General features: G+C 42.8%; 1 protein-coding gene and 1 long non-coding RNA gene across 6 annotated transcripts in view; one reads left to right on the forward strand and one right to left on the reverse strand.

Moving 5' to 3' along the window:
• Window positions 1-1,471: 1,471 nt before the first annotated feature.
• The window catches only part of LOC138747958 (dynein axonemal assembly factor 3-like), a 34,413-nt gene continuing 17,021 nt past the window's right edge, over window positions 1,472-18,863 (reverse strand). For 3 of the 4 annotated variants that reach the window (XM_069907621.1, XM_069907618.1, XM_069907620.1), the window contains exon 13: window positions 1,472-1,524. The gene's annotated coding sequence lies outside the window, so the exon portion shown is untranslated. Of the gene's footprint in view, window positions 1,525-14,655; window positions 18,211-18,863 lie in introns of those variants that run through there. The other variant, XM_069907619.1, reaches the window with a different exon arrangement.
• Window positions 3,985-15,220, forward strand: LOC138747961 (uncharacterized). Of its 2 annotated transcripts, none has more exons than XR_011347755.1 (3): window positions 3,985-4,219; window positions 8,982-9,160; window positions 13,381-15,220. It is a non-coding gene; the product is annotated as an uncharacterized lncRNA (long non-coding RNA). The 2 variants fall into 2 exon arrangements; XR_011347756.1 differs by having other exon boundaries at window positions 8,982-9,115.

Below are 18,863 nucleotides of genomic sequence, written 5' to 3' on the forward strand. Positions count from 1 at the left end.
TAATACATTTTTTTGCTACAGCTAGAGCTATCTTAACAAATCTTTTTTGTGCATCCTCCAAATCAATTCCAAATTCTTTGTTTTTTATGTTACTTAGGAGAAAGATCTCTGGATTCTTTGGTATATTGTTTTCTGTTATTTTATTTAATATCTGATTGAGATCTTCCCAAAATTTTTCTACTTTCTCACATGTCCAGATTGCATGAATTGTTGTTCCCATTTCTTTTTTACATCGAAAACATCTATCAGATACGTTTGTTGCCTCTATCGATGATCTGGATGATAATGTGGGCGATTGGATCATCAAGTTTGCAGGTGACACTAAGATTGGAGGTGTGGTGGACAGAGAATGTTTTCAAAGCTTGCAAAGAGATCTGGACCAGTTGGAAAAATAGGCTGAAAAATGTCAGATAAAATTTAATGCTGACAAATGTGAGGTGTTACATTTTGGAAGGACAAACCAAGAAAGGACATACATGGTAAATGGTCGGGCACTGAGGAGTGTAGTAGAACAGAGGATCTGGGAATACAGATACATAATTCCCTGAAAGTGGTGTCACAGGGGGAAAGAGAGTTGGAAAGAGAGCTTTTGGCATATCGGCCTTCATAAATCAAAGTATTGAGTGCAGGAATTGGGGTGTTATGGTCAAGTTGGTGAGGCCAAATTTAGAGTATTGTGTGCAGTTTTGGTCACCTAACTAAAGGAAAGATATCAATAAGATGGAAAGAGTGCAGAGAGGATTTAATGGCACGTTCCCTGGACTTCAGAAACTGAGCTACAGGGAAAGGTTAAACAAGTTAGGTCTTTATTCCCTGGATCATAGAAGAATGAGAGGAGATTTGATAGAGTATTTAAAATGATGAGAGGAATGGACAGAGTAAATGTAGGTAGCCTTTTTCCACTGAGGGTAGATGTGATACACACCAGAGGACATGAGTTAAGGCTGAAAGGGGAAATGTTTAGGGGGAACATTTAGGGAACCTCTTCACACAGAGTGGTGGGAGTGTGCAACGAGCTGCCAGCTTAAGTAGTGAATGCAGGCTTAATTTTAATATTTAACTAGACAGGTACATGGATGTGAGGGATATTGCCTGGCTACAGGTCAGAGGGACTAGACAGAATAATAGTTCGGCACACAGAGGACTAAATCTAATCCTGAACTCCGATACTGCCTCTGTGCAGCTTGAACAAAGTTTCTGTGACCACGTGGGTTTCATTTGGGGATTCCACTTTCCTTCCCAATCCCAAAGACGTGCTTGAAATTGGCTGCTATTATGGGTGGGTAGCAGGAGGATTGGCGAGTGCATATCGGTGTTGGAATGAATAACTCACTGGGACCTCGTTAGAGATGGAACGGATTGAAATGCTCTAGGAACTGACATAGACTCAGATGAATAAATGTCTTCCTTCTATGAATGCAAAAATGTTGGGTGGGGAGATGGAAGCGATAAAGAAACATCCAAGAAACATACTCGTAATCCGAAACATCCTCATTGTCAGACATCTTGCAGTCTGGGATCTACCTGTTGACAAAGAACAAAGCTTCAGTGTCTTATCTGCTGAAGACCAGCATGTTTAAACATTTTCTTTCACGATTCCATGCAAGAGTAACACCCAATATGGAATTAGGCACAAGTTTAGATCAAATCAGCGCACAATGCGTGGCACAAGATCCGTTGGAAACAGTTCCATAAGGCTGGTATGGTGGGTAATGTCGCTGCCTCACAGCACCAGAGACCTGGGTTCAATCCTGACCTCGAGTGCTGCCTGTGTGGCATTTGCACGTTCTCCCTGACTCTGCATAGGTTTCCTCCAGGAACTCCAGTTTCCTGAAGGAGGTGAAAGGCACTGTATACACACGTCTAATTGCCGATACCGTGCAAAAGTTGACCCCCGCCCCTATTTTTGGCCCATTTGAGCTCCCGACACCCTGATTGTCGTCTCTTGCCCAGGCCTTGACCGCCTGTCCTCCAGTGCTCCCGACGGCCTGACCACAGGATCTAGGTCTAGTTCTCCCGCCCACTGGTGCTCCTGATGCCCTGACCACGGACTCTTGCCCAGGCCTCGGGCACCCACCCACCAGAGCTCCCGAAGCCCAGAATGTGGAGTCTCGCCTAGGTCCCCCCTGCCTGCCCATCTGAGCTCCCGACATGCTGCGGTCAAAAGTAGTATGTGTGTAATAGTCGACCCCCAAATTTTACCCCAAACATCGGTCCACAACATTTGACTATTACATGCTTATATACGGTAATTGATTGCTGTAAATTGCCCCTGGACTGTAATTGGATGTAAAATCTGGTGGAGATGAGAATGTGGATGGAATAAACAATGGAATTAGGTAGGATTAGTGTCAAGAGGTTTCCGATGGTCAGCATGAACTTGAACTGAAGGTCCTGGTTCTACCCTGCATCTCTTTGACAATACACAGTATGGCCAAGGTATAGCCTGTTACTGTAAAAATGCAGAAGTGTTGGAAGAACTCAGCAGGTCTCGCAAGTTCCATAAGAGGTAAAGATATATAACTGACTTTTCAGGACTGAGCCCTTCTACAAGGTGTACCTTGAAGAAGGGCTTCAGGCCCAAAATGTCAGTAATACCTCTTTACCTCCTATGGAAGTTCCGAGACCTGCTGCGGTCTTCCAGCACTTCTGCATTTTTACTACAACCAGAGCATCTGCAGGTTTTCATGTTTCACTATCATCTGTCACTGATCAGGTACTAGTTAGGCACACATCAGGTCACTAGTTAGGCACACATCAGGTCACTAGTTAGGCACACATCAGGTCACTAGTTAGGCACACATCAGGTCACTAGTTAGGCACACATCAGGTCACTAGTTAGGCACACATCAGGTCACTAGTTAGGCACACATCAGGTCACTAGTTAGGCACACATCAGGTCACTAGTTAGGCACACATCAGGTCACTAGTTAGGCACACATCAGGTCACTAGTTAGGCACACATCAGGTCACTAGTTAGGCACACATCAGGTCACTAGTTAGGCACACATCAGGTCACTAGTTAGGCACACATCAGGTCACTAGTTAGGCACACATCAGGTCACTAGTTAGGCACACATCAGGTCACTAGTTAGGCACACATCAGGTCACTAGTTAGGCACACATCAGGTCACTAGTTAGGCACACATCAGGTCACTAGTTAGGCACACATCAGCAACGTCAGAAAGTTTCAAAATTTGTAGGATGGATCATCAGCTGAGGATCAACGCAAAGTCACTGACCATGGCATGAGGTGCAATGTATGTGATTCAGCAGTTGCCATAGAACAGCCATTAAATAGATCCCAACTGATTCATAAGAGCGTAATAAATAGAAGCAGGAGTAGACCATCTGACCCATCAAGCCTGCTCCGCCATTCAATGGCTGATCTGATGATCGGCTCATCTTCATTGACCTGCCTTTTCTTCCCCATATCCCTTTATTCCCCTACTATGTAAAAGTCTATCCATCTGCTTGCTCTCGCTGCACAATGGTTCTTTGCAATGTCTCCAGTCTGTCTCTGGGGTGGGTGGGGGTGGGGGGGGGGGGGCTGCAAAGACTGCTCTATTGAATTCGGAGACTGTTGTTGCAGAAACTGAGAGCAAGGGGAACCCCACCATGGTTCTGGGAGGAAAGGGTGAGAGAGAGAGAAGTGAGGTAGCTGTGTTGGACACAGTATGGCCAGCACATGGGACCAGAATGCAGTGTGTCACTAAGTCCTAAAGCCTTGGATAGAATATCAATGTCTTTGTGTAACTTTGAACCCATTTGAAAAGGTTACATTACTGCACAATGACCTAGGATTTAATATAAAAGTCAGATTGCATTTCAGAACACATTTGGTTTATTTTCAAGCTTCCCCAAGTCTCGGTTAGCTGTCCGTGACCTCAACAATCGAGCAACAACTCCATGAAAGGAGTAGCTATGATACTTTTCTCAACACTCCATTGACAGCTGGGCATTCTAAAACTCCTATCAGATTGCTCATCCATGAAGAACACAATACCCCCTTGGCTGGGAATGGTTGACATAATCCTTTTGCTCCATTCGACATTTGGTCAGAAATACAATAGGGAAGAGAAAAGCTCCTCTTGTAACCCTCACTGCTGCCTGGGGCTATTCTGAGAAGTCCGTGTGGTTTTGAATGAACAGCTTAATCTCACAAGAATGCGCTTGAAATGTTTTCCAATTTACCAGGGAACACTAGTGGAGTTTAAAGGTCAGTCAACAACCTTGCCATTTTTATGCAGCTGGTAAAGTGAGTCTGGTGTTCATTTGAAAGAAATACAACGCTCATATTATCCTTCCGCACAAAGTAACTAGGGATTTTATGAGGGTATTTCTTTCAAGATTTCTTCACTTCCTCAGAATTAGAGGCTGATCTCCAGAATAATTTGGCAAGCAATCCAGGAAGATGCCACTGGACCACAAAGATTTTGCTTCCTGAACAGTTTTTGGGTGTTTATCATGGATTTGGGGCTGCTGATCACAAAGATCACCTTCAAAATTTCCTGTCACGTTTTTTAAATATAACCTACTTTTGTGATTTCCTATCATATTTTTTAACGTGCTTCAAACACGAAGTGCAACATGTCGTCGAAAATTCATTTTCAGCATTTGCCCTTGGGCGTCTTCCCTGCTGATCTCGGAGACGACCACGGTGAAAGGTTTCACCTGGACACTGCGACTGTGGAAAAGCAGTATCAGGGCAACTGGATTCCATCAATGCCGGCCGACTATTGTTGGACACTGACATGAGGGGCATCAGATCACAAACAAAAATCAGCGGCAAAACATTTTTAGACCAGCTGAACTCACGCAATGTGTCAGCATCAATAAAAAGTTCATTTCAATGTTTCTCCAACTTCCTACGTGATACTGCAAATCTGCAATTGCCTGTGCATTCGCCATGAAGTTGCCGATCATAGTCCCCAATTTCTTTCCAGGAAGCAAACTGTTGTCCAGTGTATTAGTTTGGGGACAGAGGGGTAGGAATGAGAGCACGGCGTGGGTAATACTGAGATACTTCCAGTAGCAGTAGAGGGGAATCCTGAGGTAATGAAAGACATAAAGGAGAGCAGCAGCACATCATTTAGGGGTGAATTGTGCCTTTAATCATTGAGATACTCATACAGGAATAAGTTACCTATTTCAGCTTGTTTTCTCTATTTCTTTAGCCCTCTAACTCCATCTCCTTTGTTGTGACCTTGTTGCACCATCCACAACAGTGATGGTCATCGATCTCCATAATGACCTAGGAGGTCATTGAGCCCATCGAGTCCAAGATCGATCCTATTCACTCATCCATTTTCCCTATATTCTACTTGCCCTGCATTCATAAGAAATAGGAGCCGGAGTCGTCCATCCGGCCAGTCGAGCCTGCTCCGCCATTCAAATGCGATCACTGCTGATCTGGTGATAGGCTCACCTCCACCCACCTGCCTTTTCCCCATATGCCTTAATTCCCCTACTATCTATCCAACCTTGACTTAAATTCTCATCAACTCCCCTCCCAGACTTCACCATTGACCAATGTACAACAGCCAATGAACCTACAAACCTGCTCTGGGATGTGAGTGGAAAGAGGAGCACCCACAGAACACCCATGAAGTCAAGGCGAGAACATGCCAACTCCAATCAGGCACGGAGGTTGGCATTGAACCTGGGCGTCCAGCGCCGTGAGGCAGCTCATCTAACCACTGCCCCGCTGTGCACCCATCTTTCATCAGCTGTGGATTGGACTGCACAGCAACCTTCGATCTATTTATCCCCATTCTGCCTTCACCTCTCCAACCCCACTCTCCTGGAACCAAGACAAGATCTCTCAATTTTCCATCGGGCCTTCTCCGATTTTTGCTATCCCGCTCCCTGATCTCCCTCCCTTCCCATTCCCTTTGTCTTCTTTGTCTTAGCTCTCCTCCCCCTTCCCTCTCTATTCACCGAGCCATTCTTCCTTCCCATTATTCTTCACCATATCTGCCACTTGCAGTGTGATCCTCTCCATTTTGACTTCCCATAAGGGACATTGCCCCCACTCTCTCTCCCTCCATTTGCTACTCTTCACATTCCAGTTAGAATCTCACCCATAGCTAAGCAAATAGCTCTGAATAAACCCAATGGGCTGAAGGGCCATTTCCATGCTGTACAACCCGATGTCTCCTCTAACATGTGGCTCCTTAATCCAAATCCAGCCCAACTGTGTCCCAAGGTGAGCTTATTCAGATCCTTATGACTTGGGCAATAGTCCTTGGATTCTCGGCAGTCACAGGCCCAGTTACAACATTAGAACATGAAATAGCTGCATCTGGAGGTCTTTCAAGCCTGCTCTGCCCCAAATCTCGCCTCCTCTTCACCTGTTCCCCATTGCCCCAGGTTCTCTCAGCTTCTTTAATCAGCCCCAATGACCCAGCCTCCACAGACCTCTGGGGAAGAGAATTCCAGACATTAACAACCCTCGGTAAAATGTCCCTGCCCACTTTACTTTTCAATGACGATGCCCAATCTTGTAACATTCTTCTTTCTTTCTTTGGCTTGGCTTCACGGACGAAGATTTATGGAGGGGGTAAAAAGTCCACGTCAGCTGCAGGCTCGTTTGTGGCTGACAAGTCCGATGCGGGACAGGCAGACACGATTGGAGCGGTTGCAGGGGAAAATTGGTTGGTTGGGGTTGGGTGTTGGGTTTTTCCTCCTTTGCCTTTTGTCAGTGAGGAGGGCTCTGCGGTCTTCTTCAAAGGAGGTAGCCGCCCGCCAAACTGTGAGGCGCCAAGATGCACGGTTTGAGGCGTTATCAGCCCACTGGCAGTGGTCAATGTGGCAGGCACCAAGAGATTTCTTTAGGCAGTCCTTGTACCTTTTCTTTGGTGCACCTCTGTCACGGTGGCCAGTGGAGAGCTCGCCATATAACACGATCTTGGGAAGGTGATGTAACATTAATATTTACCTATCAGTCATATAGACACAAAAACAGGCAGAGGCAAAAGGTACAGTCAGCATCAGTCCACAAAGTAAAATTCTGGTCAAGGCAATTTGAGCCTTTTGTAAGTAACACATAAATTACAAACTAGAACCCCTAATATAGTCTAAAGCAATGGTTCTCATCCTTTATTTTCCACTCACATACTACCTTAGTAATCCCTTTAAGTGCTCTGTAATTAGTAAGGGATTACTTAAGTTGGTATGTGAGTGGAAAGAGGTTGAGAACCACTGGTCTAAAAGGATTATGCAGTGATCTTCCATTGTAGACTCTCCTTGCCGATATCTTAAATGGATTGCACCTCTTTTCAAAGAAGTCCTTGATCTTATAGAATAATGGACAGCAACACTCAGTCTGGGATAGTTCCTTCGGCTTGGTGGCCCACATCTTGCACCGTGTATATGGTGTTCCTGCAGCATCTGATGGCCATCTCTATGGGCATCCCCTGGAAAAGAGCCTGTCATGGTAGTAAGGTGCTGGGTCGGAAACACCTCCCTCTACATCCAGCAGAAGGCGACGGTCTAGTCTAGTGGTTCTCAATCCTTTTTTTTCCCCACATACATACCACCTGAAGTAATCTTTATGACACCCTATGCCACAGGTGCTCTGTGGTTAGTAAGGGATTACTTCAGGTGGTATGTGAGTTGGGAGGGGGTGGGGAATAAAGGTTGAGAACCACTGATCTAACCAGTCCTTCCCTCAGGACAAAATTTATTCCAGCTCCTGAATTCACACAGCTCAGCTTAGATCTTGTAGAAAGATATTAAAATTCTGAAAAGATAGGTACAGGAAAGTAGGCTCAAAAGCCAGAAGAGTAGGTTTAGGACAGCGATGGAGAGGAACTGCTTTCTACCGAGTGATGTGATTCAGAAGAATTCTCTGTTCAGTGGCAGAGCAGCGGTTCTCGGCCTTTTTCTTTCCACTTACGTACCACCTAAAGTAATCCCTTACTAATCACAGGATAGGATGCCAAAGGTTAGTAAGGTGGCATGGGAGTGGGGAAAAAAATGTAAAGAATCACTGGTTTAGTCATAGGACAGTCCTGAGAATGCTGATGCTTTGAGCTGACAAGAGACACCCCGTCCTTCTTCACTCCATCCGGCGTGCCTGCTGTGCAGTCCCGGTGAGGTGATTTTTTTTAAATTAAAAGGCATTGCCCTTGTTAAGCTATTACTGCCCTACAAGATGCAAACCACTCACACAGCAATGACAACCCATCACAGCCGTTGCTTCCTTGACGCATTGTGATTCAAAGAAAACAGAGTCTCACGTCTGAAAACAAAACAAATCAACAGATCCCCAAGCAAACACCCATGGTTATAGAATCTAGTTGCTCCAGGCTACATGCTGTTACCCAGGAATGGTGCTCTCACAATCACTATATGGGTTCCACTCAGTCTCTAAGTGGAAGAGACAGGGGAGGAGGGTGAAAAGGCATCAAGGTACCTGCATCCAGTACAGTAGATGGCTTGGGTTAGCTCTATTAAACAAAATCCTCCAGCTTACCTTTGAAAACTGCGAAAGAAGAGAAACAAAGAGCGAGAGAGAGATCAAGAGAGAGTTGTGTATGTCTCCTGGGTCTGTGAGAGACTGAGGAGGTGACAGGGAACACAGGGCATAACGAGGGGTGGAAACCTGATACTCTTTATTTGGCCGAGCTTTATTTGTGGGGAAGAATGTAAAGGAAACTGAGGGTGTTTCTTTAAATAGGATTTCAAAAATAATGTGGGGATGGAGTCAAAAGAGAAGCCTTATTGCTGTCAGGAAAGTTAAAAATAAAACTCTTAAACACACAAGAGACAGCAAATGCTGGAATCCAGAGAAAGATAAAGGCCCAGCTAGAGGAAGTCAATGGGCCGAGCAGCATCAGTGGGCGCAAAAGAAGGGTCGAAGTTTTGGGCTGGAACTCTTCGTCAAGCCTGGTGGAGTTCCTCCACTAGATAATATCTTCAAACAAAAGTTTAAATCTGTAACTTCCTTGTCATTTCTCGGTTTCGTTTCTCTACAGAGCTTGCCTGAGATGCCGACGCAGGAAGAACCCCGGGTCTGCACGGTCAGCGTTGAGAACTGAGGAAACAATGAGCAAAGGAAGAAAGTGAAAGCACAGACGCTGGAGAAGCTAGCAGGTCAAAAGGTGCACAGGTACTCCCCGACTTGTGGCCCACGCGACTCGCCCATCTGCCGAAGGTTTGCTAAAAGAAAAAGAGAAAAAAATAACTCTTGCACGGTTTATGTTGCATTTTACAAACTATAACAGGGATGCAGGGCACGTAAGAGCCAAAACGAGTGTACTTACATTGCTAGTCGACATCCCAGGGTCGTAGGTTGGGAGCGGCCATCTTGATTCCTATGCGCATGCATGGTTCGCGTAGTGGAGTTCGGTTGGCACACACGTGAGAGTTAAGGGCGCAAATTCAATATTGTCAGGGCGCTTAACTCTTGTGCATGCGCCAACCAAACCCCACTACACGAACCCACTGCTCATGCGCCAACCGAAGACTCATGCATGCAAACAGGAATCAAAATGACTGCGCCCAGCCTACCGATCCTGGGACACCAACTAACAAGGTAAATACGCACATTTTGGCTCTTACATGCCCTGTAGCCCTATTATAGTTTGTCAAATACAACATAAATCACATAAATTTTATATTTATATTTTTCTAACCAATATATGCAATTCCGACATATGTCCATTCAGAGATCCTTTGGTCCAAATTATGGTTGCAAGTCAGAGAATTGCCTGTATTTTAACAGCAAAGATAAATATATAACCAACAAGGTTGAAACATTGGTTATGTATCTTATCTCTGCTATCCACACTGTTTGGCCTGCTGAGTTTCTCCAGCGTTGTGTTTTTACTTCAGCCACGGTGTCCGCAGACTTTCATGTTTTACAAAGGAAGAAAGTTTTCCCTACATGCATGGAAAGAACATTGACACCAAGGCATTTTATTGATCAGGAGAAGGAGAGTGGATCCTTTGCATTCACACAAGAACATAGGACAAAGCAGCTATTTCACCCCATTCTGATGATCCTTTGTGTCAGTTTCCTGCACCTTCTCCAATTCCCTCGATTGCCTTATTATCCAGAAATGCAGCCACTTCTATTTTGAAGGACTGAGCCTCAACAACCCTCTGGTGTACAGAATTCCAAAAGCTCATCGTCCTCAGCAGAAAGGAATTTCTCCTCAGCTTAGTCTGAAATGATCATCCCCAGATTCTGAAATGATCGCACTGGTCCAGGACGCCTTACCGAAGGAAACACCTTGCTTGTCCCTCCCTTTCAGCCCTTTCCCCTCGTTCTCCATCTCCCCAACAGCCCTCCCATCATATCCCTTCTCCCACTGTAACTATAACCAACTGGCAACCACCTTAAACAATCTGTTTACTTCATCACCTCTCCTTACTGGTTCCATCTATCCTTGTGTGTGCACCAGTGTGCAGATCTCTGGTGTTTGTGTGTGTGTGTAAGACACTTCCTCTTGTAGACGTCCTCGATGGAGTGAAGACTGGTGCCCATGATGTCGCAGGCTGATGCATCCAGACAGAATAATCTCCATGGTACATCTGCAGAGGTTTCTGTGAGTCTTTGGTGGCACACTGAATCTCCTCCAACTCCTCACAAGCCTTCTTCATGATTACATCACCATGAAGGCTCCAGGATAAATCCTCAAGAGATTTTGACCCCCAGGAATTTACAGTTCTTGACCCTCTCCATTACTAAGGTCTGATGAGGGCTGGTTTGTGTTCTCCTTTCTCCTTGTGTGATCAAATGTTCAATTCCGCCAAAGATGTGGGGGTTAATTGGGCTGCTACAAATTCCCCTAGTATGAAAGTGAGTGGTAGAATTTGGGGGAATTGATGTGAATGTTGTGACTAAAAATAGGGTCTGTGTTGGGGGGGTGGGGCTACGGGAGTAGAGCAGAGGGATGGAACTGACTAGAGTGCCAACAGGAACTAGATGGGCCAAATGGCAGCCTTCTGCAATGATTCTACAGCACAGAAATAGCAAAATGTAGCAGCTACCGTTCCCTCTTTCCTCATCAGTCGGTTGAATGTGTGATGACATCATTTTCACATTTGTCTGATAGAAATAGATACCCTCCAAGGTTTCAACTTAAAAAGGCATCAATTTTGCTTCTTTGTTAAGACAATAAGATTTTATTTTTGGCCAATGAGCAGACCGTGGAGACTTTAAACAGGTGCGTGGTATTTTTATATTGAGACAACAAGCAGATTAACTTGGAACGAGAGAATAGAGCCAAGACTGCATGAAAAAAGATACACGATGGATTAAGAAGGATTTGATGCTGTGGGTGAGAGAAGTGTGCGATGAGTGGGGATTTATCTTCAGCGGGTGATTTCTGTTCTAAATGTTCCTGTATATCTTTGTCAACTTGCCTTCACACCAATTAATTGAGGTGATGTGCAAATTAACTGCTTTTAGTGACAGATATCTTCCTACCAGTTTTCTTCCCTACTCCCTTGCAGTCAGCAGCTGTCCATTGAGGTGCTCTCACTGTGTATTTTTAGTGTCAGTCAAGACGGTGCCTGTTTACTGGCTGCTGAACACTTGAAGGCATAAAGAAAACCACAAAGTCATTCCCTGAAGAAGGGCTTAGGCCCAAAATGATGGTTATATATCTTTACCGCCTATGGGAGCTGCAAGACCTGCTGAGTTCCTCCAGCATTTCTGTTTTTACTACAGAAAAAAAATTTATCCTCATGAATACATCATGAGATTCGTTGTTTTGTGGCAGCATCACAGGGCAGTCATTGATGTAAAATGCCTTACAAAATAAATAAAAGTAGTGCAAGAAAAATTCAAAATGAGGTAGTGTCTATGGTTCATTGTTCATTCAGGAATCTGATGGCGGAGGGGAAGAAGCTGTCTTTGTGCCGCTGAGTGCTCATCTTCAAGCTCCTGTACCTTTTTCTCAATGGTAGCAGAGTGAAGAGGGCATGGCCTGGATGGTGGGGGTCCTTGAGGATAGGGGTTGCTTTCTTAAGACACCGCCTCTTGCAGATGTCCTCGATGGAATGAACTCTGGTGCCAGGGATGACGCAGGTTGAGTTAACAACCCTCTGGAGTTTTCTCTTGTCCTGAGCGTTGGCGCCTCTGTACCAGGCAGTGATGCAACCAGCGAGAATGCTCTCCACTTCTGTAGTGTTTGAAAGTCTTCGGTGACATGCCGAATCTCCTCAAACCTTTCACAAAGTATAGCCGTTGGTGAGCCTTTTTTGTGTTTGCATGAACAATCACAGCATCTGCAGACTTTCATGTTTCATTCATCACAAAAGCCATCAATGTATTTGCAGACACCTTTAAAAGTATTGAATTGTTTCTTGTCACGCACTGAAATTCAGTGAAACACTTTGATTTGCGTGCTATCCAGGCAAGTCAACCAACACTGCCTTACTTTTCGTGCACTATTATTTTAATTTTTTTTATTATTGTTGGAAGATGGTTCATAATATGAACGTTTTCACTATATAATGCTGCCACAAAACACCGAATTTTGTGACGTTCATAACAAAATTCTTATTCTGACCTAATTACAGCAAGTAATGCATCATTAAAATGTGCATGGTTTAGTATTATTGGATCAAAGTACTAGAGAAAAGGACAGTAAAACAGTACAGGGCATCACCTTTCATTGATGACATTTTAAAAATCCATTTTAGGGATCCAGTCCCAATGTTAAAGTGGAAGAGAATCAAGGGATGTGTGATCACAAGATATAGAAGCAGAAGTCGGCCATTCGATCCATCTGCCATTCTAATCAGGAGATGATTCATCCTCCCACTCAGACCCACTCCCCGGCCTTCTTCCCATAACCCTCGATGCCCTGACTAATTAAATACATGTCAATGTCTGCCTTAAATGCACCCAACGACCTCGCTTCCACAGCACCCTGTGGCAACAAGTTCCACAGACTCACGGCCCTCTATTCAACTCTCTGACAATGGATTCCCAGTGGCACATTGGAAAATATGGGTCACTTTTCATAAAGACAGACATTGATGATGAAATGCATAGTTGTTCTCCAAGTATCAACAGATTGAAGAACAATGTTTTAAGATCAAGATCTCAGACCTTTTGTGCCAGAAGTGAAGCAGTTCTGAGTTATATCATAACCTAGATTAATGCTATTCCCTCAAGTCCTTGGAGTGGATGTTAATCTACAACTCCTGATATAGTCAAGTCTGATACCTGCTGATGGTTAGTAGAAGCCAAACAAATGTACACCAAATTCTCAGAAATCTGAGACAGGTATCTGATTTTCAAGATCTAATTGGCTGCTCCTGGGGTCTTGCCAATGTCATCTTTGACCTGCTATTAGATGCTCATGTAGTCTGTCCCGGAATGAATCTCTTCATAATTGATCTATCTTTTCTCTGCAGAGAAAGGCAGCTGCCCAAACAGGAAAGAGGTAGAGGTGCACTCGATCCCATTTACTGTTGAACTAAGTAATTTACTCCATCTATAGTGACATTCACCTTGTCTTGTTCAATGGAACTGTTTACATATAGATCGTAGTATAAAGGTTTAGCCACCGAAACTCTATTGTTCTACATTCAATATCACACTGCTGCCCTTCATAAAAAGAGAATCATACAGCTGTGTGGGAGCACCACTGGAAGGTATAATGAGGTACTATCCTCTGATCCAGAAAGTACTGAGTGACTCAGAAACTCACCTCTCAGCATTTTTTTCTATAGTTGAAAGTTGTTCTCACTTTTTTTCTATAGTTTGTCTTTTGTGGAATGTCACCTGATACTCTACAAGAAATAAAATTACACAGAAATGCTGGAGGAACTCAGCCGGTCTCGCAGGGTCCATAGGAGGAGCCCAAATCGTCAGTCTATCTTTACCTCTAATGGACCCTGTGAGGCCGCCTGAGCTCCCCCAGGATTTCTGTGCATTCTTACTACAATCACAGCATCTGCAGATTTTCATGTTTCACTCCACAAGAAATGTAACTGGATGGTAATGTGGCAGACTGGGCGTCAGCACAACATGGCACCATTGTGTTATAGCAGTAGTACCATCTGATCCAGGGGTGTGGTCCCTTTGGAAGAATACAAAGAATGGTGAAGAAATATGAACACAAAACTGGTCCCTAAATCTGTTGATTTACATGGAATCAGCTGACATTTACATCCAGAGACTGTGATGAACTTTAGGATTAGATGTTGTATAGAATCCACCTATTGTCACTCCCCAAATCATACTTCTCCTTAAAGAGTCTATATTATGAATTTGTACTTCTCTTTCCATAAATCAGCAATATTTATTCTACAGGGCAGATTTCTTAAATTTGGATAAGAAAGGGAAGAAGCAAAGGATCACAGATACATCCTTTAGGGGGATGAGGTAAAGCAGGTGCATGGAATAAGGTCATGGGTCAGATGAGATTGCATATACCAGCAGAATAGTCTGGGGTAAAATAGCCAACTCCTGTTCCCATGTACTGTAAAACCCCATGGTATCCGGCACCTATGGGGATTGGTAGATGCTGGATGAGTGTATTTCCCAGTTGCATGAGACTTAGTCTTACAATGGTTAACTAATGCACCTGGCATTAAGAATAAACGGTTTCAAAGACAAAAATACTAGACTGTTCTTACACTGAACAAACTTCGCCTGCATGAATATTCAAATCTTAAAGCATTTTACTTTATTTTCAGTCACATTCTTTGAAAACACTTAACCGTCGCTGCATCTGCAGGTTCCTCCCCCTCCACGGAGCCGCCCGAAAGACAAACAATAACATAATAGGTAATTAATCCCTCATCCCCCAAGTTTAAAGGTAAAGCCTCTGACTGGAGTGACTCTGACAAAGCAGGGATAGGGAGACACTTTAAGAGAATTGCCCCAAGAGTGAGCGGCATCAACCAGCTGCTATGGGTAAAACCCAACCAAGGCACTCCGCTGGCTGGATATTTGCTCCCATCTTCACCAAAGGTTACTTCAAAGAACATTTACTTTTACAATTTTAAACCTTTTTGTTACCTAACATTTTATTCAGATTTATTTTAAATTTTGAAATGTATTTTTCTCAATTGTTTTACCAGTTGCTTGTCACTGTACGTATTCTGGATTCTGTACATTCAAAGGTTTCTAGGATTAAATTCTGGTTCATTGGTTGAACATCAGCAGCTCAATTTCTCCAAAAGGAGGTAGCACACCCTAAATTATCTGACAAAACTTTGTCATAGAATTTCCATTTATTAGTCAGATTGCCCTGTATAATTTGATAAATGAGAAAAAAACAATCTCTTGAAAAAATAAAACATTTTCAGTATAAAACCGCCTTTGAAACCAATGTTTACTGTTGATAAAGGTGCATAAAAATGAAAAAGAAAAAGGTACAAAGAGGATATGCAGGTGGTCAATACCCTCCATCATAAAGAAAACAGGACTATGTACAAGTAAGAATGGGGTCATCCCTGGAACAGTGACTTGCATTTCTTAAGAGGAAGATAGCCAAGAACCTCTCAGGGCAGTGAGGAACAGATAACAAAAACAGGAGGGGATTGGGAGGATTCACGTGATGGAGTAGTGGCCAATAGGGTAAAACCAGTCCTCTCCAGAAAAAAAGAAAAAAAAGACAAAGCTTAACAAATATAAAGTATAAGAAATAGAAGATAAAGTTGCAGAATAGAGAAAGAAGATGGCACCCAAGAAGGAAAAAGTAAAAACACCGGGGAAAAAAGAAGAAAAGTCGCCAGAAAAGAAAGAAGAAGGCCTTACCTGCATGAAGGAACAGGGAGCCGTGGTGGCGAAGAGCGCCCAATCTCCGAAGTTGGTGCTGGCCCACGGAGTCGTGACCCCCCCCGACCAGTGGACTGTAAAAATGGCTCTCTAAGCCGAACAAAAGTACACAGTGCGCAATCAAAGGTAAAAGAAAAAACCGATGGGAGGGGGGCTCAGCTGAGGAGCGGGCAACCATGGCACGACCAGCTGAGGGACACCCGACACCAGGGCTCTCAGCTGGAAGATGAAAAAGGCGGCAGGAGAGGGAGTGAGGAACCAGGAGAGGAAGAAAGTCGATGGGGTGAACGGCAAGAGGAGCAGCAGCAGGAGGCCCGACAGATGAGCAGCCCAGGAGGGGAGGATCAACAACAAGAGGCCCAGCAAGAAGAGCTCCGACAAAGTGATACAAACAACTCATCAGGAGAATCAGAAGAGACACAGATACAAAGAAGGGAAGAAGAAGACACAAACAAAGGTACAAAAGAGATAGAAGTTAAAACAGATGGACAGAATATAGATAAAGTCTTTTTTGAAGAACAAATGAGAGCTTTAAAAGAATGGTTGTTATTAGAATTTAGTGCAATTAAAAGAAAAATGAAAAGTTTAGAACGGGTCATGACAGAAATAGGGAAAAGAGTAGAAATGTGGAGGAACGAGAAACAGCTGTAGAAATGGAAGTAAACGACTTAAGAGGAAAATTAGAAGAAACTGACAAAAAAATTAGAGACACAAGAGTTGTTATCTCAGAAAATTGATATGTTGGAAAATTATAGTAGGCGAAACAACATAAAAATAGTGGCCCTGAAGGAGGGTGATGAAAGCACAGACATGAAGGAATTAATAAAAGGATGGATCCCGAAGGTCCTGGGAATGACAGAAATGGAGGAAGAAATGGAAATAGAAATGGCACACAGAGCATTAGCTCCGAAATCCCAGACACATCAAAAACCAAGATCCATCTTAGTAAAATTTTTGAGATATACGACAAGAGAAAATATACTGGAGTGGGCAAGCAATAAAGTTAGAGAAGATAATAAGCCATTGGAATACAAGGGTCAAAAGTATTTTTTTACTCAGACATAAGTTTTGAACTCTTAAAGAAGAGGAAGGAGTTTAATACAGCAAAATTGATTCTATGGGAAAATGGTTATAAATTAATGTTAAGACATCCAGTCGTGCTTAAAATATTTATACCCGGGGAGCAAAACAGACTGTTCTCAGATCCGGAGGAAGCACAAGAATTCGCAGAGCATTTGCAGGATAGAAGGAGAGATGAAGAGATGTAATAAGAATGAAGAAAGGTGATAAAGTATATATAAAGATGTAAAAACAATGTATATGTAAAGAACTAAAGAGGGAAAAGAGAGGGGGAAGGAAGGAAGTAAGGGGATAAAAAAAGGGAGAGCTTTGTTATATATGTAAAAAAGTGTTTTCTGGGGGGGGCGGGGGGGAGAGAATAACCATCACTGCGAAATCAGTTGACGCTTGTGAGCAAGATCACAACCCAAATGGAAAGGGAAGTTGTGGTTGCCTGGCAAGGGATAAGGGGCAACTCAGAGAGGGGATGGCATTTGGAGTTAAGGTAATATTGGGTGTGGGAATTGATGGAGTATTTTATGTTTTAAATGTGTTGTCATATATTGAGTTTAAAAAGGGAAAAGTGAGAGATGAAAATGGGAAAAAGGGGGATGGAGGTGGTGAGGAAGCGGAAAAGAGGTGTAAACAAGATATAAGATGGCCATGTTGAACTATATGACTATAAACATTAATGGAATACATAACTAAATTAAAAGGAAGAGGCTATTAAATTTACTGAAAAAAGAAAAAATAGATGTAGCATTTGTGCAGGAAACGCATCTAATTGAAGTGGAACATAACAAATTAAAGAGCGACTGGGTAGGACACGTAGCGGCAGCATCATATAATTCAAAAGCTAGAGGTGTAGCCATATTAGTTAACAATAAACACAAGGTTACGCATGATACAGTATAATTGGTTACACAGTTATATATCACTCAAAAATTAAAAGAATGGGATCCAACATTATCAGATGGATGTTTTCGCTGTAAGAAGGAAATGGGAACAACAATACATACAATTTGGGCATGTACAAAAGTGAATACGTTTTGGGAAGATCTAAATCAGATATTAAATAAAATCACAAAATATAACATACCAAAAAATCCAGACATCTTTCTTTTAAGTAATATAAGAATTAATGAATTAGGCCTCAAATTGAATAAAGTGCAAAAAAGATTCATTATGATAGCCTTAGCAGTAGCAAAAAAGTGTATAATGTTAACTTGGAAAATGGAAGAGAGAGTGAGAATACAGCAATGGTACATGGAAATGAATAAATGAATTCCATTGGAAAAAATAACATATAATTTAAAAAATAAAGTCACATTATTTGAACAAATTTGGGAACCATACATGGAACATAAAAGAGAGAGCTTGCCTCCGTCCTCCACCCCCTAAAATGATAAGAAAACAAAATGATTTGATTCAGTGTAAAAGCAGATGACACATTTTTCTTGTTTATTTTTCATTTTGTGAAGACATTGTTTTATGGTTTTATTGTATTGTATATGTTGAATATTTATTGGTTTTGGAGGGGGGGAGGGAGGGTAGGGGTGAAAAAAGGGAGAAAATGCTACTGTGTATATTTAATGAGAAACGTTTGTATATATTTTGGTTGATATGGCTTACAGTGTGAAAAATAAAAAATTATAAAAAAAAACGAGGGGATTAAAAAGTTTTAGGTAAAAGAGAAGAGGTTTAGGTGTTTATCTGGAGTAATTGTGAAGCTGAAATTTGAACCTCAGGATGGAAGTTGTGGAGGAAATGTTCATATATTTGTTGGGGTGCTTACACATATCTAATTTATTCACAATTATTTCTTGTGGGGAAACTTTTAACTGAAATTAAATGTTCACCAACTGCTATGTCAAACTTTGTCCATTTTTATTCAATACAGTAATCTAAATCAGCCATTCTCAATGGGGATCATATGCCCCCCCCTCACTCTGGGGGCCACAGTACAGTTCGGGGAGGGGGCCTCGGACTGCCATTCAAAAGTATTTTATGTTTTGTATGTAGTCAGTATGAGCAAAGCATGTGACTGCTT

This window comes from Narcine bancroftii, chromosome 13, assembly GCF_036971445.1.
Source record: "Narcine bancroftii isolate sNarBan1 chromosome 13, sNarBan1.hap1, whole genome shotgun sequence".
NCBI classification, from domain to species: domain Eukaryota; kingdom Metazoa; phylum Chordata; class Chondrichthyes; order Torpediniformes; family Narcinidae; genus Narcine; species Narcine bancroftii.